General features: G+C 32.9%; 1 long non-coding RNA gene and 1 pseudogene across 2 annotated transcripts; one reads left to right on the forward strand and one right to left on the reverse strand.

Moving 5' to 3' along the window:
• Window positions 1-15,358: 15,358 nt before the first annotated feature.
• On the reverse strand, window positions 15,359-19,647 carry LOC139877394 (uncharacterized). Of its 2 annotated transcripts, none has more exons than XR_011768562.1 (5): window positions 19,428-19,647; window positions 17,925-18,055; window positions 16,302-17,710; window positions 16,183-16,209; window positions 15,359-15,877 (listed from the first exon to the last, which is right to left on the reverse strand). It is a non-coding gene; the product is annotated as an uncharacterized lncRNA (long non-coding RNA). The 2 variants fall into 2 exon arrangements; XR_011768561.1 differs by having other exon boundaries at window positions 16,291-17,710.
• Window positions 19,648-21,723: 2,076 nt separating this feature from the next.
• LOC139875531 (putative disease resistance RPP13-like protein 1) lies at window positions 21,724-25,278 on the forward strand (annotated as a pseudogene).
• Window positions 25,279-27,651: the final 2,373 nt, after the last annotated feature.

Raw genomic sequence — 27,651 nt, forward strand, 5'->3', positions numbered from 1 at the left:
TATCAAAACGTATCATATAGAGGGCAAAACCTCGCTGTGGGACCAAATGTTGATGACTTCGTCCCTATGGATTGGGTCGGGTCGTCTCATGTGGTATCAGAGCGGTGGTCTTAGCGAACCAGGTCTTGCATTAGTGTGTCTTACTGTTAGTTGTTAAGATGCATTAGTGAGTCTGGACTTCGACCGTGTCTGCATGTCAAAAGTTTTGCTTATCATTTTGTGTCGGAAATCATCTACTTATCATCCTTAGGAAATTATCTGCTTATCATCTTAAGTCTAGACTCGTTTTCCTGCATTTATTGCATAACAGCGTATAGACGAAATTCACATCTTAGCATATCTGCTAATTAATATCTTAGCGTATTTATTACTGTGAACTTTGACTAACATCTTTCAAAGATTCTCCGAAATCTATGGGATTTTGGTATTATATATACATATGTAAATTATGTATTGAGGAATACCAAATCTAAATTCTAAAATCTATTTTATACCAAAATTCTTTCTCTGATCATACGAGATGGATTCTGCATCTAGTTCGAACTCCTCAGATTTCGACAGCTATGTCGATATGGATTTCCATTCGAGCTCCGAAAATAGTGTGACCGGAATGGATCAACCAATCAGTCATCATCTATTCTGGATGAAATGGGGATGGGTTCGTAGCCTTCTCAATTATTGGAGACAAGAAGAAGGTAATCCTTTCCATCCACCAAATTGCCCTATTGACGATGAATCTGAAGTACTTACCGGCGAACCTGTTCGTGAAACCATTTTCTCTCTCATTTCCAGAGTATCTCGTCACGATTATATCCTACATCAAATCCCAGATTTTATTTATCCGCTTGTCCCAACCGACAATCATCCCGGTATACTAGCAGAAGTTAACGAACTTCGTGCTCGCATGACAGCTTTAGAGCTTATGGTGCAAGGATTACAAACACCATCAGCAGCACCAGCAGCATAATCAGTACCACCAGTAGCATCAACATCGCAAACCTCGATACCCTAAACATCAGCAGCATCACACGCCTCAACATCATAATCTGTATCTCGGATATCAACATCACACGCACCATAGATACCAAGGAGTACTAACAACAACAAACGATGAAGTATTGATTCATAACTTCATCGGAAGAACATTCTACGGCGATTATGTAATCTCTAAAGTCTTAGAGATTATCTATTTCCACCCTAACCCTAAATCAGATGAGTGAACCAAAATGATTCAAGGAAGAATCAAAACCCTAATAAGAATGGTGCGCGATTTACAAACTAGACTTGTTATACAAGCATCACTAGCAGTTACCGGAAGTATCATCAGCAGCAACAGTACCGCTAGCATCACCAGTATAGTCAGTAACATAAGCATCGTCAGAATCAACAACACTTATGACATCACATATTCCGTCAGTTCAAGAATCACTGTGGAAACCATTACGAATTAATAACGAGGATATTGTATCAATGAGTCATGAAGTATTACCTCAGTTCCTCCGAAGAATTTATATGTAGATCCTATATATACATATATAAAAATTTTTAACCATAAGAAATCTTTTCGTACTAAGCTATTATGTATGGAACTTAACTATCCGGTTAATTCATATTACTAATATGCTATGATGTACATTCTTCATTAACAATTTAATCATTGTTAACCACAATCTGTGTTTCAACTCAATGAATTTTATTTCATAATAAATCAAGTGTATTATTCAATAACATGTTTGATTTTACACTTTAATCTTTGATGCGCTGAAAACTTTCTATATCACATCAATCGTACCTTGCGAAGTTCGCAAGAATTCCACAAGCATCAACATTCTTCACTAAGGAAATATCAATAAGAATAAATATTGAAGTATTGATTACATTAGTGAGATACTCCGCGAAATTTTGTAATTCCTAATGTTTTAGAGATTACTCATTTCTAATTCAAGCCGAAAATCAAATGAATTTGATGTGATTTTAAACTCATTAAATCTGTATTACATCTGAAGAAAATATACTCACATATATTTTCATAAAGACTGAAATGAAAATTCTTGTTCAAAATATTAATTGTGAATTTTTTTTTTAACGGGTAGGTAATACCCGAGAAATATATTAAATTACAATTAATATGTTACGTTCTTCAATTCGGATCCAACAATCATCAACTATACCAATAGGCATTCTTCTATAGAAATCAAAACAACCATACTCATTCGAATCTAATTACATGCTCTGATTTTGGGAATTTCAGAATTTAATTCGAAATACAACCGAAATCATTATTCTTAGATCCTTACCTTTTTTCAAAGCTATACTTTGAATTCAAAACTATGATAGAACATCACTTTTAATCGTAACACTCAGATGAATATTAAAATCATTCGGGAGTCAGGACAATTCCATCATTTGGATATTGACTATGACAATCTGCATTTAAAACCCTTCGAAATTCCGAAAGACACTTCAAACATTGAACAATCGAGATGATGATCCAACCACACATTACCTGAAGTCTTGTACCTGAAAAGCTCTCGAAATCAAGGTCGTAGTTTGACACGTACCCGCATCCAATTCTTTATCATTTATTAGCAAAAACAACATTTCGATTCCTTTTCAAAGTAGCCAATTTTGTCACAGCTCCAGCAAGTCAACTTCGACATTTCAGTCGGACTAGTCTTATTATAACCCCGATAGATACGTTGCCATTCGTCATTGTTACTGGGGAACCTTTCATATTCCACCATATTATACCAGCGTTTAATCATCTAAAAACACGATTCTTCTGAACCCACCTCGGATTGATAACCAGTGATTCAGATATTATAGCATTAAATGCAGAGGAAACATAAATATGGTAGATGGTCTAAACGGCCAAAAGTTTGATGACAAAAGATAGTGAGTTGGTAAAGCTCAGAAAAAGAAAGGAGTTGGTACTGAAAAACGAATTGAGCAAAGTATGAAGGAAGCAGTGGACAAATCACAGAAACTAAATCTGCCTTCAAGGGATCCAAATGATTCAGTGCCTGCTGAACTCGTTAGTAAATACGTTACTTCTTATTCTAAATCTTCACAGACAAATATTCTTCATCATCATCTCACCTTAAATATTATAAGATATCTTCGTATCTTTCATTATACATATTCTCCATATTTCTGGAGATACTATCACAACGATTCTTATCTGAGATCATTTATCTCTCCGTAATATCTGCAACATAAAAGGAACTGTGTTAGTTTCTAAATTCTAAAAAAAAAAAAAAAAAAAAAATTCAAATATGAATGTTTTGAAGTAGTGTTGGGAACTGATGCATGGGTTAGTATAATATAATGACACTTGATCAACGTCATTATATTACAGTAATTCATGCTGAGTTTCTAATGGACGTGATGATTCACAAAACATACCGTCATCATGTGTCATTTACACGACTCTTACATTCTACCTAATCTCTAAATATATCAAGAAAATATTTCTTGATGATTCGGTCTTTTCCAGAGTATTCTGGTAATTTGGAAAATCAAAATCGTACTCTTTCAAATTCATTCTTAGAACATTAACAATGTTCATTCTGAAATCTATACATGCGAATTCCGGACCATTACAAGAGCTATTTAATCGCAAGAAGAAGAAACGAAAGGACAAAGCTCCGAAACAGAAATTGGGGTATAAACCGCAGCAAATAGAAGGGAACATTAACTATGGATGACAATGATTATAGAAGACAGAAACAAGGACATCGAAGTATAAGGGAAGATATAAAACCCAACAACCACCCATAAATTATAAACCGTATATGTCAATGCATATAGCAACGTAAAGACACGGGAGAACTAAAGACACTATAAACCCTAGGGTATAGTAAAAGTAAATAGATTCTTCCGGTGGCAGATTAAAAAGAAGGATGACAGATATGAAAGTCAAGAGGATATCAAGGATCAGGATGGGATGGAGCATATTAACGAATACTTTAAAGTATGAATTGAGGAAGAAAGAATAGAAGGTGTGAGTTGTAAGGAAAGGGAGAGAGTGGATTTATAGGAAAATATTCGACAGAGCAATCGAAGTAAATTATCGTGCTTAGCCAAAGAAGATCTGAATCTCCTTAATTACCGAAGAATTAAATCTTATTATGAAGATTTCTTCTAAATTCCTTAAATTCCGGAAATCAATCTTGACTACGTTACCGGTTAAGTCAAACCTGCATTTATTCATTTTCACTCTTAAGCAATAACTACATTCGTGCTCTTCACAAAAATGAATTGTTTCATCTATATTACTCAATGTTGATAAAACCCCATTTACCAACTCATATTCGTCATAATAACGTTCTTACTGTTAGCCATGACGACCTCTACCAAATTTCGAGACGAAATTTCTTTTAACGGGTAGGTAATGTGATGACCCGGAAATTTCCGATCAAATTTAAACTTTAATCTTTATATATATCCGACACGATAAGCAAAAATCTGTAATGTTGAGTCTCGAAAGTTTTGAAACTATATTCATGTAATCAAATACCCTTTGACCATGCTTGACGATTCACGAACAATTATGTGTAAATAAATATATATACATATACATATATGTGATTTTAAATTAAGAAATATTAATTGAACGGATTAGTTGATATGAAAATAAGTTATGAGATCTATTTAGTGAACTTGAAAATACTATCAAGGTATTGAATAGATAATACTTTACATGAACGCATTTGTTCGATGTAAGTTTATCGACGAGATTAAAAGATAATATCAAATGATTGAATTATCAGATACATTGAATTATGATCACGAGTCTCCATCGTAAGGTCCACTATGATTTAAGAGACTATTACATTTTTAACGGTATTCGGAAATTTAGTGAAATGATACGCATGCAAGAACGACAGTGTTCTTATCGAGGATTAGTCAAAGGTTGGTGGAGGGTTGAATTTCATAACACTTGGTTGACAACTTGCGCCGTATATAGAACGTGATTATGTATATTAGATATATTAGTTAGGTAAAAGATAGTAACCCTTGTTCATTGATTCGATTTATAATTAGATATTTTAACTAGTGCCTTTGAGAAATTAAAGTAAAGGTTGGCGCATAAATAAGTTATATCAGATTAAGTTTTCGAGCATAACTGTTAGGTGATATAACAATATCTTGTATTCACACGATTTTAATGTTATATATATATTGGTCTTTGAAATATAATTAATTTTGAAAAGTGAAATATTATATTATTAGATAAATATTTCAAACATATGTATTATGTATAAGTTTATAAATTTTAAATGTACATATATTTTATTTTAGTCATAAAACATTTTGATTCAAACTAATAAGATTAAATATATATTTTGTTATATAACGAGACGTCAATTTATAAAAGGAAATGACCAAAACACTCAAAAGATTAAGTTACACTTTGAATGGGTTAGTTTTTAATTAATTTAAGTCTAGTTAATAATAAAGGTACATGTCACAAAACGTTTAATTTAAAATAAAATATTTTGATAAACATCGAGTCACTGATTTATAAAAGTAAATGACCACAACGCTCAATTTTATAAGTTACATTTTTTTGTAAGGTAATTTATTGTTAAGTAAGTCTAATTTTTGTAAAAGGTACACGTCACGTAACGTAAAAGGCTAGTTTTCTAAACGTACGAAAGTGCGCCCGAAAAACCGAAAGTGGTGCATGAGTCGTGAGACCACGACCGTGTCGTTTTTGTAAAAATTATATTTTTACCATGAGCGTAAATATAATATAATATATAATTAATTGTATAGATTAAATAATAATTTATAATTAATAAATTAAATAAATATGATGTCTAATGATATATGAAAGGTACGTTGGTAGGAATTCCTATTTCTACACGTTTTTTTTGTTTTATTATATTAATATATTATATTATTATATTATTATTATATTATTTAAAAAAAAAGAAAAAAAAAGAAAAAGAAAAGTCCATACGTGTGAATGGACATACAATTCCTAATTCATGTGATCATACAGATGGGTAGGTAGGCTGAGGTGCATATAACGCGAATTCGTTTCTACAAACTGATTCATTTTTCTATCTTTCTCCAATTTATGCTCCATATGTTATTTATTTATTATTAATATTATTATTATTAATCTTATTATTATTAGTAGTATTAGTATTATTATTACTTATACATAAAATACTACGACGAGGTCATGAATGAGCGAGTTCAGAATATGCTCTTCGAGTAGGATAGGGCTAAGGAAATTATGGGTTGTAGCTATGGAGGTGATGGGTATGGTTCATGGGTATGCTCGTGAGGTCAAATTTAGTGGTTGTCATCTCCGTGGTGTCTACGTACCTTTCCTGCAATATTGAATCTGGATATTGATTCGTGAGTACTCGTAAATTAATTTTTACATACTAAAAGTGTATCCCTGACTAGTGCTCGAGAAAATAGGATTATGCATGCTTGTACTTTTGATATTTCCCTTAGATAGGTTATGTTGAATCTTAAAGGTTGTTATACTAGGGATGAAATAAGGTATAAGATATGCATGTCATTGGAAAGCTAGTGAAAAATTAATGACTTTACCTTTAGGTGCCAAAGGGATCTGATGGACGGATTAGAAATTATAGCCAATTGAAATTTCGTAAAAATGATTATTATTATCGTCGTTAATATCGTTATTCTAATTTTTTTAATATTATTATTAATATTATAATTACCTCAATAGAATCTATCACAATACTTTTATAATATTAAATGAACTTTATAAATTTTATTACTTAAGATATATAAAAGTATACTTTAATATAAAATTGCATTTATTGAAAAATGAATTATATTATTTACTCTATTAAATCTTGTAAAAATATTTTAAAAAAAAATATAAAACGACGATATTTAAAATTATATAATAATCATTTTTAAATTTTGGAAATCATTTTGAGTCAAACTAATTTTTGTCGATCTTTGCATATTAGACTCGAGCATTAGGATTGTGGTACACTATGACTTAACTTAATATATTAGACAAATATTGACAAATACATAAATATATATATGAATAATTTAGGTTCGTGAATCCAAGGCCAACCTTACACATGTTCAATGATGTTATATGTATTTTTACTACAAAATACAGTATGGTGAGTTTCATTTGTCTTTTTACCCTTTACATTTTTGGGCTGAGAATACATGCGCAACTTTTATAACTGTTTTACGAAATAGACACAAGTAATCGAACTGCATTCTATGATAGAATTATCTGGGGTTGGGATTGATTATTATGGCACGTATTATCAATGGTTTATTTCGGTTAGAGCGAATGAGCTCCCGAGTTGAATGAATGGTTTTGTATTTTGGCACCGGTTATCCTATATTTTATATACATGTGTTCAGCCGTGGGGGAGTAAAGACCGGCATAGAGGTTCTATATTTTGAAGGCACATGTATTCAGCCGTGGGGTGTAAGACCGGCAGAGATGGTTACTAATATATTTTGGAATCCTCACTAGGTGTTCTTCATATGAATGATATTTTGTTTGTGCAGTTGGAATGGGACTTCTGCACGATTTTTATAATACTTAAAATCTTGTGGTCTATTAAAATGATGAAAATGAAATGATTACTATAAACTAATGAACTCACCAACCTTTTGGTTGACACTTTAAAGCATGTTTATTCTCAGGTATTGAAATGCTTCCGCTGTCTGCTTGCTATTTGCTCAAGGTGCTGCATGGAGTCTTTCATGCCATATTTTTTTTCAAAAAGACATTGCATTCAAAAATTATTGTTATAATCTATTAATAAATAATTTGACGATTTAGTCATTCTGTATAATTTGACATGTATATTTGGGAAATATCTATATTTTTGGTAAACTTTATATGTATAGAAAGTATATCATTTAAAAATGAATGCAATGTTTATCAAAACGTATCATATAGAGGGCAAAACCTCGCTGTGGGACCAAATGTTGATGACTTCGTCCCTATGGATTGGGTCGGGTCGTCTCATTGTAACGTCGTCAAAGGGACGAGGGTTACGTAATGACCAACAGTCTCGTAATAACCTAAAAACCTCATTTCTTACCCCAATTACCGACTCCGTCACTTGTGGGAATGTTTTGTTTAATAGTTGTAGCCCGATGTTCTTTTTCTCACTTTGGTGAGAAGCGAACATTACTAACCCGTAAGCATAGCATGCTTCTTTATGTTGCATGTTAGCCGCTTTTTCTAAATCATGAAGTCCTATATTCGGATACATTGAGTCAAAATAATTTCTTAACCCGTTGCGTAAAATAGCATTTGGGTTCCCCGCAATATATGCGTCAAAGTAAACACATCGTAACTTATGGGTTTCCCAATGTGATATCCCCCATCTTTCAAACGAAAGTCTCTTATAAACCAAGACATTCTTGGAACGTTCTTCGAATGTCTTACAAACTGATTTCGCCGTAAATAGTTGTGCCGAAGAATTCTGACCGACTCTAGATAAGATTTCATCAATCATGTCTCCGGGTAGGTCTCTTAAAATATTGGGTTGTCTACCCATTTTGTGTTTTTATACTGTAAAATAGACAAGAGTTAGATTCATAAAAAAAAAATACTTATTAATACAAGCAATTTTTACATATATCATAAAGCATAAGCACACTATATTACATATATTACACCACACGAATACAACTATCTTATTCTGACTCGCTCGTTTCTTCTTCTTCGATTTTGGTTCGTTTTGCCAAGTTTCTAGGGATATATGATGTTCCCCTAATACGAGCTGTCGTTTTCCACAACGGTTTAGAAAAACCTGGTGGTTTAGAGGTTCCCGGGTCATTGTTACAACTTAAGGGCTTCGGGGGTTGACGATACATATAAAGTTCATCGGGGTTGGAATTAGATTTCTCTATTTTTATGCCCTTTCCCTTATTATTTTCTTTTGCCTTTTTAAATTCAGTTGGGGTAATTTCTATAACATGATCGGAATTCTCGTCGGAATCCGATTCATCGGAGAATTGGTAATCCTCCCAATATTTTGCTTCCTTGGCGGAAACACCATTGACCATAATTAACCTTGGTCGGTTGGTTGAGGATTTTCTTTTACTTAACCATTTTATTATTTCCCCCACCGGTTCTATTTCCTCCTCCGGTTCCTCCTCTTCCGGTTCTGATTCTTCTTCCGGTTCTGATTCTTCTTCCGGTTCCTCTTCGGGAACTTGTGAATCAGTCCAATATATATTCGACTCTTCGTTATTATTAGGTGAGTCAATGGAATTTGTGCTAGAGGTACACATCTATCACACAATATCAAACATGTTAAGAGATTAATATATCACATAATATATACATGTTAATAATATATAGTTTTCAACAAAAATGTTAAGCAATCATTTTTAAAGAAAACACGGTCGAAGTCCAGACTCACTAATGCATCCTAACAAACTCGATAAGACACACTAATGCAAATTTTCTGGTTCTCTAAGACCAACGCTCGGATACCAACTGAAATGTCCCGTTCTTATTGATTAAGAACGTTCCATATTAATTGATTTCGTTGCGAGGTTTTGACCTCTATATGAGACGTTTTTCAAAGACTGCATTCATTTTTAAAACAAACCATAACCTTTATTTCATAAATAAAGGTTTAAAAAGCTTTACGTAGATTATCAAATAATGATAATCTAAAATATCCTGTTTACACACGACCATTACATAATGGTTTACAATACAAATATGTTACATCGAAATCAGTTTCTTGAATGCAGTTTTTACACAATATCATACAAACATGGACTCCAAATCTTGTCCTTATTTTAGTATGTAACAGCGGAAGCTCTTAGTATTCACCTGAGAATAAACATGCTTTAAACGTCAACAAAAATGTTGGTGAGTTATAGGTTTAACCTATATATATCAAATCGTAACAATAGACCACAAGATTTCATATTTCAATACAAATCCCATACATAGAGATAAAAATCATTCATATGGTGAACACCTGGTAACCGACATTAAAAAGATGCATATACAAGAATATCCCCATCATTCCGGGACACCCTTCGGATATGATATAAATTATGAAGTACTAAAGCATCCGGTACTTTGGATGGGGTTTGTTAGGCCCAATAGATCTATCTTTAGGATTCGCGTCAATTAGGGTGTCTGTTCCCTAATTCTTAGATTACCAGACTTAATAAAAAGGGGCATATTCGATTTCGATAATTCAACCATAGAATGTAGTTTCACGTACTTGTGTCTATTTTGTAAATCATTTATAAAACCTGCATGTATTCTCATCCCAAAAATATTAGATTTTAAAAGTGGGACTATAACTCACTTTCACAGATTTTTACTTCGTCGGGAAGTAAGACTTGGCCACTGGTTGATTCACGAACCTATAACAATATATACATATATATCAAAGTATGTTCAAAATATATTTACAACACTTTTAATAAATTTTGATGTTTTAAGTTTATTAAGTCAGCTGTCCTCGTTAGTAACCTACAACTAGTTGTCCACAGTTAGATGTACAGAAATAAATCGATAAATATTATCCTGAATCAATCCACGACCCAATGTATAAGTATCTCAGTATTGATCACAACTGAAACTATATATATTTTGGAATCAACCTCAACCCTGTATAGCTAACTCCAACATTCACATATAGAGTGTCTAAGGTTGTTCCGAAATATATATAGATGTGTCGACATGATAGGTCGAAACATTGTATACGTGCCTATGGTATCTCAAGATTACATAATATACAATACAAGTTGATTAAGTTATGGTTGGAATAGATTTGTTACCAATTTTCACGTAGCTAAAATGAGAAAAATTATCCAATCTTGTTTTACCCATAACTTCTTCATTTTAAATCCGTTTTGAGTGAATCAAATTGCTATGGTTTCATATTGAACTCTATTTTGTGAATCTAAACAGAAAAAGTATAGGTTTATAGTCAGAAAAATAAGTTACAAGTCGTTTTTGTAAAGGTAGTCATTTCAGTCGAAAGAACGACGTCTAGATGACCATTTTAGAAAACATACTTCCACTTTGAGTTTAACCATAATTTTTGGATATAGTTTCATGTTCATAATAAAAATCATTTTCCCAGAATAACAACTTTTAAATCAAAGTTTATCATAGTTTTTAATTAACTAACCCAAAACAGCCCGCGGTGTTACTACGACGGCGTAAATCCGATTTTACGGTGTTTTTCGTGTTTCCAGGTTTTAAATCATTAAGTTAGCATATCATATAGATATAGAACATGTGTTTAGTTGATTTTAAAAGTCAAGTTAGAAGGATTAACTTTTATTTGCGAACAAGTTTAGAATTAACTAAACTATGTTCTAGTGATTACAAGTTTAAACCTTCGAATAAGATAGCTTTATATGTATGAATCGAATGATGTTATGAACATCATTACTACCTCAAGTTCCTTGGATAAACCTACTGGAAATGAGATAAATAGATCTAGCTTCAAAGGATCCTTGGATGGCTTGAAAGTTCTTGAAGCAGAATCATGACACGAAAACAATTTCAAGTAAGATTTCCACTCGAAATAAGATTGTTATAGTTATAGAAATTGAATTAAAGTTTGAATATGATTATTACCTTGTATTAGAAAGATAACCTACTGTAAGTAACAAAAGTTTCTTGATCTTGGATGATTACTTGGAATGGATTTAGAAAACTTGGAAGTAAACTTGCAATCATGTAAGTATTCTTGATTTTATGAAACTAGAACTTTTGGAATTTATGAAGAACACTTAGAACTTGAAGATAGAACTTGAGAGAGATCAATTAGATGAAGAAAATTGAAGAATGAAAGTGTTTGTAGGTGTTTTTGGTCGTTGGTGTATGGATTAGATATAAAGGATATGTAATTTTGTTTTCATGTAAATAAGTCATGAATGATTACTCATATTTTTGTAATTTTAAGAGATATTTAATGCTAGTTGCCAAATGATGGTTCCCACATGTGTTAGGTGACTCACATGGGCTGCTAAGAGCTGATCATTGGAGTGTATATACCAATAGTAAATACATCTAAAAGCTGTGTATTGTACGAGTACGAATACGGGTGCATACGAGTAGAATTGTTGATGAAACTGAACGAGGATGTAATTGTAAGCATTTTTGTTAAGTAGAAGTATTTTGATATGTGTCTTGAAGTCTTTCAAAAGTGTATGAATACATATTAAAATACTACATGTATATACATTTTAACTGAGTCGTTAAGTCATCGTTAGTCGTTACATGTGAATGTTGTTTTGAAACCTTTAGGTTAACGATCTTGTTGAATGTTGTTAACCCATTGTTTATTATAACAAATGAGATGTTAAATTGTTATATTATCATGATATTATGATATATAATATATCTTAGTATGATATATATACAGTTAAATGTCGTTACAACGATAATCGTTACATATATGCCTCGTTTCGAAATCATTAAGTTAGTAGTCTTATTTTTACATATGTATTTCATTGTTAATACACTTAATAATATATTTACTTATCATTTAACATAATTAACCAAGTGTATCAATATCTTAATATGATTCATATGTACCTAGTAAGACGTTGTTATAACGATAATCGTTATATATATCGTTTTCGAGTTTCTTAAATTAATAGTCTCATTTTATGTATATAACTCATTGTTAAAATACCTAATGAGATACATACTTATAATAAAATCATGTTAACTATATATATAACCATATATATGTCATCGTATAGTTTTTACAAGTTTTAACGTTCGTGAATCACCGGTCAACTTGGGTGGTCAATTGTCTATATGAAACCTATTTCAATTAATCAAGTCTTAACAAGTTTGATTGCTTAACATGTTGGAAACACTTAATCATGTAAATAACAATTTCATTTAATATATATATATAAACATGGAAAAGTTCGGGTCACTACATACGTAATTTCCTGTAATATTGAATCTCAATATTAATATGTGAGCATTCATATCTCAACTTTTATATATTAATAGTGTATCCCTGACTAGTGCCCGAGTATATATGTTTATGCATGCTTGTATGCTTTAATTTTGTCATTAGATAGTTTATGATGAATCACGAATTTGATACATATGCTACTGATATAAAGTATATGATATGCATGTCGTTAGAAAGCTATCGAAAAATTAATAACTTTTCATTTAGAAATCGCGTGATTTCGATGAACGGATTAAAAGATATGGTCAACTGAATTATGTTTGACGTTAATTGAAATTGTGTTTGAAACTGTAAATTAATATTTAAACAACTTGTCTATGAGATTGATAAATTGGATTTTTAGATATTACTAATCGAGTAAATGAATTTCTATATAAGGCACGTCTCGTTTTGTTGAACAATTGTCAAAGTTGACTGTCTTATCATGTTTTAAAGCTTTATAAACACTATAATTTGATTTTACAAGTATTGAAAAACTATGTGAAATAATAAAATATTTTCGATTGCCATGATAATTCAAATATAATATAGCTCCTGAAATAAATAATATTTTGAGTTTGATAAACTATCAAGACTTATCAAGACTTATACTATGTTAATATAATAAACATGTATAGATTTAAAGATCATATTGAGTCAGGTTGATTTTTGAGATGACTTTTGTTAACTTTTGCATGTCGGTCTCGAACATTAGGATTGTGATACACTATGACCTGACCTAGCTTGTTAGACATGTATTGACTAACATATGTTCTCTAGGTTGAGATCTACGGTTACTTTGCATTCTGAGTTTCGGTCACATTTCGGTGAACGACTGTATGTGCTGCTAAAGTGAGTTTCATATGCTCCCTTTTTAATTGCTTTTGCAATCTATATTTTTGGGCTGAGAATACATGCACTTTATTTTAAACGCAATGGATACAAGTAAATACTAAATTCTATACTGAGTTTGAACCGAAAATCCCTTAGCTTTGGTAACTAGTAACTGCCAGTTATAAGAATTGGTGGGCGTGAATAGTTGTATATGGATCCATAGGGCTTGACATCCCCGTCCGTTCCAGGTATAGAGACCCTAGCCTGAACTATAAAGCGGACTTATGCTATTTGAGTTTAGTGCACGCTGGTTTGCGTGTATTGTACATGCTGGTTGCATGTATGTTAAAACAGGAGTACTTATTATATATACGTTAAGTTTAGTTACCGGGGTGCTCAATCTTGTAGAACATTTTGATAAACGTTTCTAGATGAAACAACTGAAATCTTGTGATCCACCTTTATATACAGATTATGTGCAACATTAAAACTATGAACTCACCAACCTTTGTGTTGACACTTTTAAGCATGTTTATTATCAGGTTCCTAGAAGTCTTTCGCTGTTTGCTTATATGTGATACAAGCTATGTGCATGGAGTCATACATGCTTTATTCGTGAAAACGTTGTATTCACAAAATCATCACCATGTATCTTATTTTTGACTGCATTATCAACGGATGTAGTATTGTAAACTATTAATTACGGTGATTGTCTATATGTAGAAATCATCAAACGTCAAAAACCTTGGAATTTGATATTCAATTATAGTGTGCCTTTTCAAAAGAATGCAATATTTACAAAACGTATCATGTAGAGGTCAGTACCTCACTGTGAAATCGATGAATGATATATTCGTCCAAAGGGATTTGGAAGGATCATCACATCAACGGTTCGTATCTGCAAATAGATTTAACTATAAAGTTGCGGACGGTGATAATGTAACTTTTTGATGTTTTTTCAATTCTCAAGTGTAGTTTATATTAATGTCACTAATCTTTCGAGGTGGTCATTAATTGTGAATAATGTCGGCCTGTAAAAATCAGAACATTATATTTCGTTACAAATGTATATATTATTTAAAAAAATATATTCAAAGTTGAATGATATTGTCAGTTTAGCTACAAGTTTTAATGTGATAAACTACTCAAAGTAAGATGATTATATAATACAATAAATATTAAGTTTAAGATTACGGGTGCGGTAACCCACACTTCTTATACCACCCGCAACTTCTTGTCGTCTTAGGGTGGCCTCTGGCAACAACCAAACTTAGAAGTTAAGTGAGGGGTAATGAAAAAGATAAGTAAGAAAGTCAATATAGTTTAACCAGTTAATCTAGAAGAGGATTATGCAGATGATGCGTTCAAATTCAACATACAAACACAAGTTAGTGTAATGCACGTAGATAAACTCAATGAACTGTAAAATCTCATGACCAAAAAAATGTGATACAATGCATTTCTATCTCTATCAAAAAATCCAAAAATATAGGATACAGAGATTGGTTTGATGTAAGAATGCGCGAAAAACGTTAATAGCAAAACAAGATACAAGTTACTATAATATACAATTTAACGGTGTTATTAGTACAACGAATAATATGGGAACATTCCTCCCTAAAAGTTGTTCATATCTCTATGACCCCATAAATCTACAACTTAATTTCAACTCAAAATGCAACACTAAAATTTCAAAACTACCATGTCTGATCAAACACTCTTCACTACTTCATTAGTAGAAAACCAACTTATCAAAAGAAAAGATGGAAAAAAAAAAAAAAAACAAAAAAAAAAAAAAAAAAAAAAAGTTAAACTTACCACTTGAACGTTTCTTCGCATAAAGGATCGTTCCTTTCTGAAATTTCACGAGTTATCTTCTAAAAACAAAATATTAAAGCTCTAATGTTGATGACTTGTTTCTGCAGAGCTCCCAAGATTAGCCAACACACTTTGATGATATTGACAATTCAGCACATTCTTGCAAATCTGCATCACAAACTACCAGAACCCATTCATGATCATCATCAAGATACGTCATTTCGAACCCACATCCAACTTCAGCCTATTTGCAACTACTTCTTTCAACGTCACTAAACCTGAATTTGCAGCCACACGAGACCGTATTATGTCTTCTCTGTGACTCTCTTTTATTGTTATTGTTTTCAAATGGAGGAATCGTTTCGTCCATGTAAAGATGAAAAAAAAGCAGAAATAAAGACATCAATTTCAATGTATCGAGTTTCGCAAGCAATATAAGGCTCTACTATATTTTTCTATTCTTTATAATATTTCAAATTACTAAAAGGCACATATATCACAGCCAAAGGTCTAGAGTAACGTACCATGTGTATGGAAAATGACTAAAAAGAACAATATATATGAATGAATGTAAAATATTTACCTTCTGTTATCTAGCTGCCCGAAATTTCTGCAAACAATCAAAAACATCTAAAGCATAAAAACAAAGAACATAACTTTCAAGTAAGTAGCTTGAGTCTTAAAAACATACCAGAAATGCACCTGTAAATGACTTTTGACATGATAGATGGTTAAGCTCTCAACTTTCATTAGTTTCAATACTCCCTTGGGTAGCTCCTTTGAACCATTGATTTTGCAGCTTCATAAACCTTATTAAAACCTCACATCTCATCAATTTCATGGTATGGCGTTATCAATCATAGAAGAAGCTGATAGTTAACTCCACCCACTATAAATTATGGCTGGCAAACCAAACCCAATACATAAAAAATGGGTCAGTTGGGTTTAAAATTTCGGGTCAAGTGGACCTTAAAATATCACTGAATAAAAATAAAGAGGGTCCAAAAGGATCATAAAATATGTCAAATAAATTAGTGAGGGTCCAATGGGTTTAAGAAACGGGTCCAACAGGGTCTATACTTTGGGTCATCCAATCAATACAGAAATATCGTCAAACTCAAAATCCAGATCGTCAAATTGCAAATCGAGGTTCTAGATCTATATCGCAACGCGTCAAAAACCCCAAATCGCCAGAATCTTTTCTTGTTTCTTATGTAAGTTATCAAATTTAAAGGATGAAACAAATAAGCCACTCTCTTCTGTGAATGATGTAAGCGACACTGAATCGAATCGAGTCGAGTTGCTAGGCCAAATTTTGAAGAAAATAGATTTCACCAGAATATAGTCACTATATTATAGTGACAGAGTCGGGGTCAAACTTCCAGACTGAAATTTTTTGTAAGTGTATAATTCACTAAATGTTGAAATTATATTTATTAATTTATATACTTTATTCTATTAACCAATCGTGTTAAAAGGATCCGTTAATTAGTTTCACATTTGAGTATATTGGGGTAATTTTTAGGGACATAAATGTGGAATTATTTTTATTAATTTATCTATTTATTTGTAATTAGTTATTAGGGTTTGCAGTTGTTGTTCAACATATCGGTTTTTTATATATATACATCAATCGGAAAAAAGTTAGGAACGGACAAATTTATGGTAATTATGTTTTAGTAAATTATTAGCTTCGACTCCAAAAATCAAAATGTAAAAGTGTAGAAGCTTGTTTTACAAAGTCTGGTGTGGGTTAGTTGGGGTTGCACAAAGATCAACTTTTATTTAAGATTTTGCAAAAAAAAAAAAAAAAAAAGGGTCTCGACCCGATCCAACCCGAATTAAAAGCGGTCTTGACCCGACCCGACCCAACCCGCTTTTGACCTGACCCGTTCAAAATTTCTGACCAGTTAGACCCAGACTCATTTAGACCCAAACCCGACCCAATCTGACCCAATTTCCAGGTATACTATAAATAACCTACTTCCGATTCTCAGAAAAACGATTTTGGAGTTCCATTTAAACGCTCACCCACTTCACCTACCGATTCTTCTCTTCAATGTCCATCCACTATCATAAAATCCTTGTAAAATAGCATTTGCCAGTTGTACCTAGAGCCTCAACAATTTTCCCATAAACATACACATTTTGTTTTTAATTAATATAAAAAATAAATAATGTAAGTAACGAAGCAAGGACTAAAGAACAGAATGAGTTTAACAATGAATTGAGAATTATAATGGTGAACAATTTTCTAAAACTAAACTTTAAACAAACGACATAGTAAAAAATGACAATATTTTAATATCAAGTTTTAGGGAAAACCTAAAGTTTTCCGCACTTGGCTATAAACTTCTTCCATTCAAAGGATCAATGATAAATTGGTATTGTTGGTCCATGTACTGCAGAGATTTTCACAAATGTAAATTTGTAATTTCAATGATCCTGTCCACAACCTGTATGCAAAATATGACATACTATTATACCTGGGAAACGGGTTGTGTCGGGTCAGGTCAAGGATCAAACTGGTTTGGGTCGAAATGGTCAGTTTTCAAATGGGTCAATATGACTTTTTAAGTAACTGCAAGTGTAATAGTTGGTCCTGATGTGAGTTCTTAAGCAACTAATGGTTTAAAAAAACAGTAATTATAAAGTCAAAACAGATTTTATATATATTATTTATAGTTGTTGAACACCTAGGGTAAAAGAATGTTTTATATTAATAAATGCAGATAAGGAATTAAAGAGTACATAGGAAGGCCATATAGAATGAGGATCGCTGTAACCTCACACGACGTGTCAACTTATATGGTTCGATTCTCATGTCCGAGACCAGAAATTTTTAATTTTGGCTAAAATTTCTTTTTTTTCCCCCCCAGAAATATTCAACTGCCCTATGATGTATTTGCTGCTGTTAACAGCGCAGGATCAGCAGCGACGTCCCATATTCATATCCGTTTTAAACCAAAATAGGCGTTTTCCGCAAAACTTAACCATTTACAACTTACGAGCATGTAAAGTAAGCCCGAGAGTCATTTTGATACATTTTGCCAAAAAACTACATATGATTGGTTAATAGCCAATTTTCTTTGTTAACTTATCAATAAGAATCAAAACTATTATATAACTCCAAAACAAGTTCTAAACATGTTTGTAACTTCAAATGCTCATATTTTCACGAACACGTCAAAATTGACACACGTATACACAATTGGGTCAAGACGTTCCTTATTAACTAATTAAAATACATCCAAAACTTACTTTTAAAACACCAAAACTTGCAAATTCACTCTATATGACATATGGGACATGTCCAAATCAACAACCCTCAAGTTTGAGATTAAATTGACCAAATGGGTCAAAGGGTCAAAATGGGAACCAACATGACTTTAACATTCCCTTCCAAACCAATCAGTCTGGCTTTTATAATGCCAATTTACCTTCAATTCCACAAGTTCATTAGAATCCTTCAAGACTTTCAATTTCTATTAGTTTATTCAATATCACAACCTTTGCAAATTTCATGATTCTTACTTCTTCTGTTCACAACCTTTAACCAGCTAGTTTCCATATGATATATAACATCATCATTAAGAGATTCATGGATGTATATGATCAATTTCCACCAATTCATCTAATGATCGATCAAAATCACTAATTTCATTTAACCACTATCAATTAGATTACTTTCTTAATCATCAATAAGAATAATACAACACTCTTACATCGCAACTAGCTTTTTTTTTTTACCTAAAACACATAACTTAGGGTATAAGTAAAACAACTCTATACATCAAATTGATAGGTGACAGATTTAGAATTATATACCTTAGTAATTCTTGAAGAGGCACGCATCATATTTCCAACTCTTCCGTGTGGAATCTAACGAATTATCTTGACAGTTGTTGGGAGAGATTCTATGTTTGTTCTTATTTTTGTGTAAAACTTAACCCTCGACAATCGTGGAGCCTCATTCTGATTAAGTATGAATTTACTTTTAAAATCCTCTAAGTGATTCTGTAGGTCTATAATCAAGATTATCTCTACTTTCTTGTTCAGATAGCCATGACGTACTAACAGGCGCAATGTTCCGGTCCATTATGGGCCCATGATCATAAGAGCTCTATAACCGCATGTTATAATGATCCCTTTCTTCAGGCCCAATATCTTTATTTATTGGGATTATCACCAAAATGCCCAAACCAATTCCCATCTTTGCGCTGTAGCCCAACAAAAAAAAAAAAAAAAATTGCCAGATTGCCCTCGCAAGATGCAAGATGCCTTGCGCCTTGCGTCCTTGCGCCTGGGGGTGTTCGTATTTTGATATTATGTGCATCATGCACATATTTTGATATTTTTCAATGCATGCACATAAGGTGTTCGATGAAATGTCTGAAAGAACACGATTATCATATGCAGGCAGTAGCAAGAGACACCTTGCGTCCTTGCGTCTCCGGGAAGCAAGGTCGCAAGATGCACCTTGCGTCCCCGAGAAGCAAGGTCGCAAGCGCCTCCTTGCGTCCCCGGGAAGCAAGGGAGCAAGATGCACCTTGCGTCCTTGCGTCCCCGGGAAGCAAAGGAGCAAGAGACACGCCCAAGTGCAAGGACGCAAGGCGTCTTTAAGGGCAATCTGGCAAAAAAAAAAAAATTTTTTGGGCTACAGCACAAGGATGGGAATTGGTTTGGGCATTTTGGTGATAATTCCTTATTTAGGGATTTATTTCGTCTGGATTTGTGTTGGTGATTTTGTTTGGATCGTTAGTTATTGAGGGGCCCAAAAATGGTGTTTGGCCATCTGATTTTTTATTAGGCCCAATGCTCACAGATGGATCAACATTAAACGTTTCCCATTCTAAGACTGGCCCATTTATTAGTGTATTTGAATTTTTTTCACGTTGCAATAATTTATTTATTATTTTTTATTATACCGATTATACACTTGACAATGTATTTTCATCGATTAACAAAAAAATTATACATAAGACATACAAAAAAATCGCTGTCGTATTTTCCATAATCCTAACCCAAACAATTTTTGTACCAAAATCATTCTTTCGTTTTCTTCATGTGGTCATATCACAGTCAAGAATTCGCACGGGATATTATGCTTTTCAGAATACAGCATTAGACATTCAATATTGATTATAGGTCTTGCTTACGGTAAGAATCGAAAATAAGATTTGAAATATATTTCGTTAGTTATATGTAGGCTCCAAACTCATTAGCTACATTGCTGAAACATTTCTTATTATTTGCAGTGTCCCATAATCAATTGCTACTTTTTGAAGTTTACAGGACGTACACATGGTGTTTGTTGTAATGCTAATGACTTTTTTGAGGCTTGTATTCGAGTTCATAATTTTGTATTAGATTCTTTTTAATTGTATTTGATGGGAACCGCTGAATGGTGGCAATATGCACAAATCTGCATCAGTTAAATATTTATTAAATTCGACAATTTAATGTATCACGTAGTGTGGCTGGTTTTAAGCTCGTCTCCTTGATTGCTTCCATTCTAAAGTAACTAAATCAGTTGTAATATGTGCTAAAGATGTATTTGTTTTTTCGTTATCGGTTGTACACATTTTCATCGACTAACAATAAAGTGACAGTTTCAATAAGATCATCATTTCTTCAAACCTGCCTCCAATTACACAAAAGGTAGATTCACCTGCTAGAGTTTCGTTACATGCCTTTCATTCTCATTGTGATTATAAGAATCGTATTTTAATTATAAGTATCTATATCTATCTATTTAAAGATGGTAATTTTGGTTCTATATGTGCATTAATCTAATTTGGGTATTTAGTGCTTTAATCTAAACTTAAACATTCTATGAGATTCAAGCGATATAAAATATTATTCCTTCATATTTTGTTTGTAAAAACAGTCGGCTGATGATATTGAAATTTCATATTTTCAAGTGCTACAGATTATATGCATCTATACTTATTGGGTGATGATATGTACACAACCACTTTTTACATATATTCTACACTTAAGTCTTGGACTACTACTTTACATTTTAATTTATCTTCTTTTTCCCATCCTTTGAAATCATTTAGATCTCCTTACAAACAACAACAAACAAACACAAAAACAATATTTCATTCTCTAATTACAAATGGCTGATATCATTGTTGGTGCAGTTGTGGGTGAGCTGATCAAGAATTTAATGTCAGCTGACTTGATGAAGTTTGCTCGATATGAAAGAATTGATTCTCAACTGAGCAAATGGACGGACATGTTGACCTTGATCCAAGATGTGCTTGCTGATGCAGACAAGACTCACATAACCGAACAATTTGTTAAAACGTGGCTACACAGACTATGGGAATTGGCTTACGACATAGACGATGTGGTTGATGATATTGCCACTGAAGTTATAAAGCGCAACTTGAATCAAGAACCTCACGATGCCACTACTACAAGCACTAGTAGTAAGTTACTCAAGCTTTTTCCAGCTTGTTGTACCAATTTTAATCCTCATGACATGAATTATGGTCATAAGATGAGTTCTAAACTAGATGAGATCACCACTAGACTAAATGATCTTGCTGACCTGAAAAATAAACTAGGCCAGTTGGGTGTCAATGTGAATGCTAAAACTGGATCCAAGGGAAAAAATGTACAATTCCAACAAACTTCACTAGTTGATACGTCCACAGTTTTGGGTCGGAAAGCGGATACAGAGGTATTGGTTGAGAAGTTGTTGGAGCATGAAGACTTGAATCAGAAGGTAAGTGTCATGTCCATAGTAGGTATGGGCGGGATTGGAAAAACAACTCTTGCCAAGATTTTGTACAACGATGAAAAAGTTAAACATCACTTTGAACTCAGGGCATGGGTTTGTGTATCTGATGAGTTCAACGTATTCAATATCAGCAAGGCTATTTTTCAAGCGGTAGCCGGACACAAGGAAGATTTTGAAAGTCTCGACCTTCTTCATGTATCCCTTAAAGAAAAGCTATCAAGTAAAAGGTTCCTAATTGTATTAGACTATGTTTGGAGCGAAGACCACAATCAATGGGAACTCCTTAAAAGCCCTTTTCTTGTTGGGTCCACTGGAAGTAAAATCATCGTTACCACCCGCAAGAACAAAGTCGCTTTTGTGATGGGCTCTGTTCAACCTTACGATCTGGGCTTTTTGTCTGATGAGATAGCTATGTCATTATTTGCTTACAACGCACTAAATGAAGAGAACTTTGACAAATATTCATCACTTAAAGTAATTGCTCAAGGTATAATTAAGAAATGTCATGGTTTGCCTCTGGCTTTGGTAGCACTTGGGAGGGTCTTGAAGATAAAAGGAACAAGTATTGATGAATGGGAGGAATTGTTGAATAGCGAGATATGGGATATAGACGAGGGAGGCGGCATTCTTCCAGCTTTGAAGTTAAGCTATTATGACCTCCCTCTACATCTGAAACAACTCTTTGCATATTGCTCTTTTTTTCCAAAAGACTACTTATTCGACAAGGATGAATTAGTTCTACTGTGGATGGCACAAGGTTTCCTGTCCCAATCAAAGGGCAATCACAACAAAATGGAGAGTATGGGTCGCAACTACTTTGAAGAGCTAACTTCAAGGTCTTTTTTTCAGCGTTTCACGGCTGACGAAACAAAATACACAATGCACGGCTTGATGAATGACTTGGCCATTAGTGTTGCAGGAGAGTTCTTCTTTAGGTTGGATGATAAGACAGATGAAAATGATGGGAACTATGATTTTGAGAAGTTCCGTTACTTTTCATTCGGTCAAAGGTCTGCAGAATATAAAAAGTTCAAGGAATTAGATAGATCAAGATGCTTGCGGACGTTCTTACTAGTGCCAACTTCTTATCATCAGATATTCTTCAATACATTGGATCATGTACTTTCGGATTTGCTTTCCCGATTACAACTCCTTAGGGTGCTAAGCTTAACTAACTATTCAATCACAAATGTTCCAAAGTCCATCGGTGATCTAAAGCATTTGCGGTACCTCAATTTTTCGAGAACAATGATCAAACAAGTACCGGAAGAGGTCAGTGAGCTTTATAATCTCCAAAGCTTGTTGGTTCGTGAATGTCATTTGTTAGTTAGCTTGCCAAACAGTTTTGCCAAGTTAACAAATCTGCGACATCTTGACATGAGCAATACTCTATTACTGAACAATAGACCCTTAGGAATTGGTAGGTTAAAGAGTCTACAAACTCTAACTAAGGTTAATATCGAAGGAGATAATCGGTTCAATGTATCTGACCTAAAAGACCTGTTGCATCTTGAAGGTCATCTTTCCATTAATGGATTGGACAAGGTGATACATACTCAACAAGCGATAGATGCCGACTTAAAAGGAAAGAAGGGTCTTGTTAGTTTGGTTTTGAATTGGGGTTATGTATTTGATGATTCTCGAAATTCAGAGGTAGAATATAAAGTAATTCAAAGTTTAAGGCCTCACACTAGGTTAATCATACCGAGTATTTTTGGCTATGGAGGAATGGAATTTCCTAGATGGTTTGGTGATACCGCATTTGATAAGCTAACAGTGCTTAGGTTAAGCGGATGCAGATATTGTACAGATTTTGATAAAATATCATTTCCATCATTAGAATACTTGGAAATTAATGATATGCCAGTACCGGAGAAATGGTCAAATTGTGATGGTGGCAAATCTACTGGATCATTTCCTCATCTTCATATAATTCGTATAAAACGTTGTCCGAAGCTAGCTGAGCTCTCAATTAGATTGACACCATCACTTGAGGTTAATGTCAAAAGAGAAGTGACTATTTGGGATTGTGATTCGCTGGAGAGTTTCAATTGCCCTAATTCAGTTGAGAGATTGGATATCAGAAGATGTTCTTCAATAACAACATTGCGGCATGGTTTCTCAATAGGAGGGAAAGACGTTAACGTTGGAAGTAGTAACATGAAGGCTGTCACCAGAGTAGTTCGTATTGATAATTGTCATTCATTGGAGTGTTACAATTGCCCTAATAATGTTGAGAAGTTAAAGATATCCGATTGTGTTTCAATGATATCGCTAACATTTTCAACGACACAGCTGGAGTTCCTATCCTCTCTCAAGTTTCTTTATATCTATAATTGCAATAGTTTAAAGTCATTTCCTCACGAGCATTTGCAAAATCTCATGTGTTTGAAAGAGATGAGGATATATGGTTGTCCAAACCTGGATGATTCTTTTCCATCCGGGTTGTGGCCTCCTAATTTAAGGATCCTACAAATTGGTGTTTTAAAGAAGCCATTCTCAGAGTTTGGGTAACAAAATTACCCGACCTCACTTGTTGAGCTAACCTTGTATGGTGATGATAATTCAGGAGTGACTTCATTTGCAATTCAAGGAGACGCGAAGAATACTGATTCAACATCTTTTATTCTTCCACCATCTCTAACTTCTCTAAGAATCATAGATTTTAAAGATGTGGAATCAATTATAGGGGTGGTTATACAACTCACTGACCTTTGTTATCTTGTTATTAGAGACTGCCCGAATATTAAAGATGTGCCAGAATCAACTTCGTCTTTGACGGTATTTGAACAAAGGTACAAAAAGGTCCATCATGTGTCTCTTACAATAACTAGTGCATATCTCCGCTTTGTTAATAGAATATTATTTCTTTTATGTTCGTTAGGCTTCATTGCAAATAACTCAAATGCATATGATCTTCGTTGAAACTTTATACTGGCCCTCCACCTGTTTGATGAAATCCCAAAGATATCCATTTTTTTTTATTTATTTTTTTCGAAATCCCTAAAATTGCTCCTGATGATTGGATTTTAGGGAAAATTATTAACATAAGTTAGTGATCATTTGTGTGCTTACTTTACATTTATTTCTTTTACTGCAAAATATTTATATAATGACATTATAACTATCGTTGACTTAGTTGAACTAGTAGAATATATTTTGAATTTCTCATAATATGTATCAACTTCCACAGGTTCAAAGATTTTTGAACATATGTCACATGGAGAATTCAAGTGGAAAATTAAGAGCTTTCAAGTAAGGGTATGTTTCCAAATATCTTCAAGTACGTAGTTGTTTATAATTAGAAAATCTGTTTAGGTTTAGTTGATGGTACATTAGTTAGTCGTGATCTAAATTTGACAGGATTAGGATTATAGAAGAGACCAATATATTGTTAGTAACGAACTCATAACGGTTTGGCATGATAAAATGACAAATCAATAATGGCTTTAGCTTACAACTCAGGTGTGAATTCAAAATGTACTTCTCATGTTTACAAATAATCTGTATTTTGTTGGAAAACAGAAATAAAGCTGTTCGATAGCTCCTGCTAGAAGAGAAGACTCAAAGCCATGTTTATGACGTTATTAACGCTCTTAACTATGTGATCGTTTGTGAAGTTTCTTTGACGTGATGTAACACCATTAAGCATGATTGGTATGGTTTTAGTGTTGGTTAAACAAAGAGTGAATATACTAGAACAATAGCGTCATGTTTCTGCTTGTTTTTTTATTTGATTTAGAAGCGGTCATCATATGTGTGTATCAGCTCGATTTGAACTTCTTAAAAACTATAGGCGTTTACCCAAGATTATGTGCTACCAGATTTATCATATTTCAAACATATTGATTTATTTATTTTATAATCTTCAAAAAAGGTTGACCCCTGACCCACTAACAGGGTCACCCTATCTATCCACTTGGATGGAGTTCTATCTGCAAGCTAGTATTTGTCGTCTAGTAACTTGATTATGAAAAGGTCAGTATATGAGGCGGTCATATTTTCATTTGCTACATAATCTTCACAAAATAGATTTGGGCTCTAATTAATTGGGGGTAACGGGTGATAGTTCCACAAGCAAAAGGACGCTAATCTCTAACAAAAGCTTAATTTTGTTATTAAAAAATATCACCGTTGGTCCCCAAACTTTGTCCCAGTAATCAAGATGAGATCTAAACTTTAAATTCATCACGTTTGGTCCTAAGTTTTCCAATTTGATCCCGTCTGGTCTCAGCAGTTAACATTGTTAGTTTCTCCATCGTTAGACAATGCACGTGATTTGCACTCTTGGGGCAATTTAGTCTTTCTGATTTTCACTATGCACAAAAGTTAACCCACAAAACTTATACATACCGCCCAATTTTTTCATCCTACGTATTGTTTTCCATATCAACTGCTTCTTCCCCATTCGTCATTTATTTTTTTTCAATCAACTGCAACTATGTCCTCATCATACGTAATACTACATCAGTTTCTTTATTTTAATTTTCGAAGATCTACTGTTACACAGTTTTAATCTTTTTTTACTTGTTTTTTTAAACTGTTACGTCAGTCTTTGTTGTTGTTGTTGTTGTTGTTGTTGTTGTTACATGTTATGGTATAAACATGTTAGTGTATATAACAAGTTATTGTACTCTTAGATCAGTTATTAATGATTGACTTAATTTGCTTTTAATTCTAGATTTTTGTTTATTAATGATTGGCTTAATCCTGGATGTTTATGTTACGAACCTTTAAATTCTAGATGTTTATGTTATGAACCTTGGTGATATTTTGATTCTGGATGTTTATCAATGTTTTAGTTGGCATCATCCTTAGCATATCACATTTAAGCAGATTATAAGGTGAAAGTGCATATTTTGACTTTTTTGAATATTTTGACTGTTTTTTACTGCATAATTGACTGGTTTTGACTGCATTAGCAATAACATTAGCATATCACAACATAGAATAGGTTAAACTTGTTTATAGTTTTTATTTTTATTTTTTACTTTTTTTTTTGTTACTTATCAAGACCGTTTTTGTGATGACCCGGAAATTTCTGACCAAATTTAAACTTAATCTATAACGTTTTCGACACGATAAGCAAAGTCTGTAATATTGATTCACGAAAGTTTTGGAACTATATTCATGTAATCAATTATTCTTTGACTGTTCTCGAAGATTCACGAACAATATATATATATATATATATATATATATATATATATATATATATATATATATATATATATATATATATATATATATATATATATATATATATATATATATATATATGATTTCAAGTTATTTAGT

Source organism: Rutidosis leptorrhynchoides, chromosome 11, assembly GCF_046630445.1.
Source record: "Rutidosis leptorrhynchoides isolate AG116_Rl617_1_P2 chromosome 11, CSIRO_AGI_Rlap_v1, whole genome shotgun sequence".
NCBI lineage: Eukaryota > Viridiplantae > Streptophyta > Magnoliopsida > Asterales > Asteraceae > Rutidosis > Rutidosis leptorrhynchoides.